A 5582-nucleotide genomic window follows, 5' to 3' on the forward strand; every position below is an offset into this window, starting at 1 on the left:
AAGGCCCAACATTCTCAGTTAAGGCCCATACGACTAGTGTCAAATCAGCCCATCAACGACCCATCCTAAACTTGTCATTATCGTGGCCCATGGTCACTTCTGGCCCGTTAACGGCCCGGTGTGTTTCCGTCCTATTAAAGGTCCTGCTTCATTTGGGCCCATTTATAGTCCATTGAAACTTTCATCCCATAAACGACTGTGAAGGATATGGGTCATATTCGGCCATGTCTGATATTCGGCCTATTAGAGGCCCACTACAGATTTGGGCCACTTTCATCCTATTGTGACTTTCGGCCTCTTAACATTGGACGAAATCCATGGGCCATATGTGGCCCAACGCCATATCGGGCCTACTAACGACCCATAAAAATGACACTAATCAAGCCCGACCGAACTTCTGGCCTATTAAAGGCCTGCATAGTAGGCCGGCGCATTCACGGCCCGTCTGAATTTCGGCCTGTGGATGATCCGCATTCTAAATTGGCCACCATTTTGGCCTGCTAAGACCAGTAGGTTATTTGGCACAATCAGGGCCCAATCTTACTTTCGGCCTATTAAAGGCCCATGTTTTTACGGGCTCGAGATATTTACACATGTAAACGGCCTATTATTACTGAGGGCCCAAATTATATTTAGGCTTGTCAAAGGCCCACTATGAGCACAGGCCTACCAAAAAAATGAAAGGTTATGCTAATTTAGGCCTAGATATTTTTAGTGGGCTACATGCAAATTTCGGCCCAGAATCGTTTTTAGCCCAATTGGAATGGACCCGATGAATGTTGGCATGTTGGGCACCTACAATGCTTTTGGCCGAATATATTACTAAGATAAACCTACACTATGCAAAAATAGCGTCGTAATTACTGCAGCCTTTGGCAGCATCATAAATGATGTATCATGACAACATAAATTCCAACCATACAACAAAAGGCCTGTTGGCATAAAGTTTACAGTCCTTGCAGATAAAAGCACCATCAGATGTATAGAAGCACATATAATTTGACCTGAGTGCTTATGTTTCAGGCTGTAGAATCTGATGGAACAACACGATCTTCCCCTTTTTTTGCCAATGCTCTTGAACAATGAAGCAAATGTTTGTTAGTCTGGTTTCAAAACCATTCATATCTTCACAACATTTGTCAACCACTATTTTTGTTTCCAACACAACGTCCATTAGGGATTGGACTCGTGTCTGGAGTACAGATATATCACTCTGTCTAGCCGGAAGATTTCGTTCAGTAGGCGATTTGGACGAGGTTACCTTGACAACCAACCCAGAATTACGCAGGAAGGTGCTTTTTGCACTGTTAGTGGAGAGATACTGACGCACTGCAGCAAGAGGTGACATTGTGCCTGTGGTAGCCTCGTCACCTTCAGGTGGTTGTGGTTGTTCAATCATTTGTTCCATAGCTTGCTGAAAGTTTGAACTTGTAGATTAGTGTACCAAGTTACTAATGAGACAAAAACAAACAAAGTAGGTTTCACGTTTACACATAACTTATTTTGGTGAACTACTATAATACATTAGCATGTATTGTAGTGCCAACTACAAAATAAAATCACTTTCGGAACATATATCCATGTAGCATGCCTACTGTATTGTCTATTTCCTCACATTCCTTGACATCTAAGGATAAAGAGACATGGTTTAAAGTAGGATGAACATAGTATGACATCATTCATATCATGGGCAAACAAATATAAAACAAACAAGCTATTCTATCATTGTGTGCGCACGTGAACATCACAACTAGATTACAGATCAAGACCAAAAGAGTATCCTTCATCTCTTAACCATGTTAGGTGAAATGATACGTTAAGACAACTGTGTATAAAAGTGAAAAGAGTAACTGACATTGGCTGCAAACCAAGCAGTTAAATGAACACATTATAGTACCAATCAGTTCAAAGGCAGGAAGAGTAAGGACTTACAACCGCGGCCTGAACTGGTGTGCTCATGCCCTTCATCTTGCTGGTGTGGCAATCCATGAAGACTTGCACTGCATTCGGTTCAGGTTCTTTTTGGTCCGCACGGGTTTTCCTCTGTATTTGGAACAAGTCAATATAGATACGATAATATGGCACAGAAAAAAGAAGGAAGTAGCAGCTATTTACAAGAGCCTCGTAGTGTGCAATATAGCTATGAGATCCTGTTGTCTGTTGGAATTTCACTTTAGAAAAGTTGGTCTTGTTCTTCAAACAGTTAGCCTAGAAGAAGATACACTTGTAAGGCACATACATAAATACAAGTTCAATATGTGGTCTGATGAAATACATATACCCTACCCGATACTTTGGATTAGACCAGTGTTTAACAAGGGCTGTCCAGTCTTCATCTGTATTATATTCCACTTGAGATGTTTGGGCGATTTCATTGTTAGCCTTGCCTTCAAAGTGAGATTTTCTAAGGTGGTACCGATACTGTCATAGGGCGGACTGAAAAACATGAGTGCATGCTTGTTTAGTTGCATCATCTTCCGGATCCAACTTGAACCTCTTCTGTTGAAAAAAGAATGTGAGTCTTATTAGGAGGAAGCTAGAAAGTATGGCATAGAGCAAGACAATATTACAAATTGTGATGAATAACATTACTTACGGATAAATGGTCAAGGAAGGTGTTAAACTTGGTATTGTCTTTCTCATTCTTGTACTGGATCCGCGTTTGGAGGATACGTGCACGACACCTAACGGCAATAGCTGCCTCTGATACTAACTTGGCTGACTCTGTAGCATCACATGGCCTTTTTAAACCTGCCTCAAAATGGATCTCCATTCTTCCTCCTTTAGATTTTGTTAATCTGTCAAGCATTATCCCCGATGTCTGTTTCTGCTTGCGCCGTGGTGCTAGTTGAACAACGAATATGGAAAGTGTTAGTGCACATCAAACTATGAGAGTACATATAAAGGAGCATGCAACAGCAACTTGACTCGGTCAGGTACTTTCTTGGTGTTGATGCTCATGAGGTTCATCTGATCTTGCCAAGTCCTGTTGTGTCAGCAGTGCTTCGGAAGTAGTGTTAGGTGTGAATGCATCTTGGGAATTGGCCAGTTTCAGAGCAAACGAATGAGTAACTTGTTGAGATGCTGGTACAGTTGAAGCGGATGCTGCAGCTGGTGGAGCATGTGATATTGTGTTTGTAGATTTAGCCGGTGCACTTTGACCTTCTACTGCACTATAAGTACCAGCAGAATCTCGAGGGAAGATCCTTTTCCGTTTCACCCGACGAGTAACACCATTCCCTACTATATTCTTTTCCTCACTCTTTTTTGACTTTGCCATGTGAAGGCATACCCACATCACAAAAGAATAAAATCGCTCTTCAGAACTCATTGATGCATGATACAGACAAGCAATACTGTCGGCATTCTGGGAACGGGGGTCCCTAGACTTGCCTGCCTATGGCCCATGGCATGGCTTTGCTAGCAGGCCTGTGCGGCCCATATTCGCCAGCAAAGACTCAAGACCCTCGTGAGGCGGATGACGCAAGACCTCCTCATGAGCAGCCTCGCTAGGCGGGCTCGCGAGGGGCGGATAGTTCAAGGCCAGGCAAACCTCACGAGGTTCTAGTGACGTGAGACATGACGATCGAGACCAGGCGGGCGCTAGTGCGCGCAGCGTCCTTGTTTCCTCCTTGGTGCTAAGGAAGTAGGCGCAGGCGCGGAGTACCGAGGCATCAAGCAAAGGTTTCCATATCGGTGCAACGAGACCAAGACCAGAAGGACGACAGACAGAGGTCACCATGGAGCCCAAGGCGGTGTCATCATCAGATCCTTTTGCAGGCAAAGACCACTTTTGTCAAGATAAGTTTTACTAGTTGTCCCCTTTCAAATTGGTCGTTGTTGCCTCCCTTCCCGCTAAATATTTGGGGAGAGGACCAGGGCCTCTATAAATAGGACTAGCCACCACCCTAGCTAGGAAGGTGAATCGAATCCTCACACACACAAGTTCGCCAAGCACAAGAACACCTCAACCTCAGGAGGCTGTTCTTCCCTTTGTACTGTTCATCCTCAGCCCAAGAGGCAATCCACAACCACCACACTGGAGTAGGGTATTACACCACAACGGTGGCCCGAACCAGTATAAATCTTGTGTCCCTTTTGTGTCGTGAGTTCGTCGAGTTAGTTCGCAAGATCTTAGCTGAGTTAGGACGTGGATCGGTAGGGGGAGATCTTCGTGTGCACCCCAGAGTTTGAACCTTAAGGGTTTTGCTGGGACCCGTGATCCAACATTTGGCGCACTAGGTAGGGGTGCGCCGGAGTCTTTCTTCCATCGGTTCGTGCTCCACCATCCCCACGCCCGCTCCCCCATGGTGGGCGCCCCTCTAGCGAGATCTACTGGTGCCCACGGCACCGCTCGGGGGCTCCGAGCCCTTGCCCCTGCGTTGCGGCAGGTGCAGTGGCCACCCAAGTTCAAGCCGAAGATGCTGCCGTGCTACGATGGCGCGGCGGACCCATCAGCTTTCCTACTGGCGTACGAGGAGGTCGTTCTGGAAGCCCGAGGCGACGACAAGATCATGGCCAACTAGTTCCCAATGGCCCTTGTAGGCGCGCCGCGCGCCTGGCTCCTCCATTTGCCGGAGTCTTCTATCGCCACCTGGGAGGAGCTGCGCAACCTCTTCATCACTCGCTTCGGGGAACCGGCGGCCCCCATCATCGCAGCTCTTCTCGGCGGTTCGCAAGAACCACCCTCAGATCGGCATGTCAAGCCGTACTTTCGCTAGATCGGCGCCGCTTCCAGGCGCCCAGGGGCTCCGCCGGGCTGGGCCCCGCTTGAGGCCGACCTAACCTTCGACTCAGAGGATCATCCCGCCTCCACCGTCAGCTCGGGTGCACTCCCGATGTTGTCCGCGCCCACCATCCCGCCTCCACCGTCAGCTCGGGTGCACTACCGTTTGAGCAGCTCCACCCCAGCAAGCCCCTCGGGGGTTGGCAGAGGCCCCGCCCGCTCCCTGGGGCAGATCCGCCTCCTCATGACCTTTGGCACGCGTGACAAGTACCGCACCGAGCTCATCGACTTCAACATCGCCTGCATTGGCCCTCCCATACAACGCCATACTCAGGTACCCAGCTCTTGCCCAGTTCATGGCAGCAACCAATCATGCTTACAACCTCATGAAGATGCCGGGGAGCGAAGGTATCCTCACCATCAAGCGGGACGCCAAGGAGGCCCTGGCGGCGCTCAAGCTTGCCCTCAAGGCCGCCGCGACAGCACGACCCGCCAACGCAGATACCTCCAAGGCCAGGGAGCCACGCCAACCAAGAAGAAGCAGTTCTTCACTCAGGACAAGGTAGAAACCAAGCAAGTGCTGGTTGAGGAGGACGGGTCCTCAAGGGCAACCTTTACCATAGGCGCCAACCTTGAGCCTGGTCGGGAGGAGGCGCTAGTGAAGTTCTTGCGTGCAAACAAGGGAGTGTTCGCCTGGGAGCCCAATCAGCTGGTAGGGGTCCCAAGAGAGGTAATAGAGCACCACCTGAAGGTGTGCCCCAACGTACACCCCGTGAAGCAGCAGGCCAGGCGGTAGTCCACGGAGAAGCAAGCTTTCATCGTCCAAGAAACCCGCAATGTAGCATCCCAATTTTTA

Source organism: Triticum aestivum, chromosome 4A (assembly GCF_018294505.1).
Source record: "Triticum aestivum cultivar Chinese Spring chromosome 4A, IWGSC CS RefSeq v2.1, whole genome shotgun sequence".
Classification (NCBI taxonomy): domain Eukaryota; kingdom Viridiplantae; phylum Streptophyta; class Magnoliopsida; order Poales; family Poaceae; genus Triticum; species Triticum aestivum.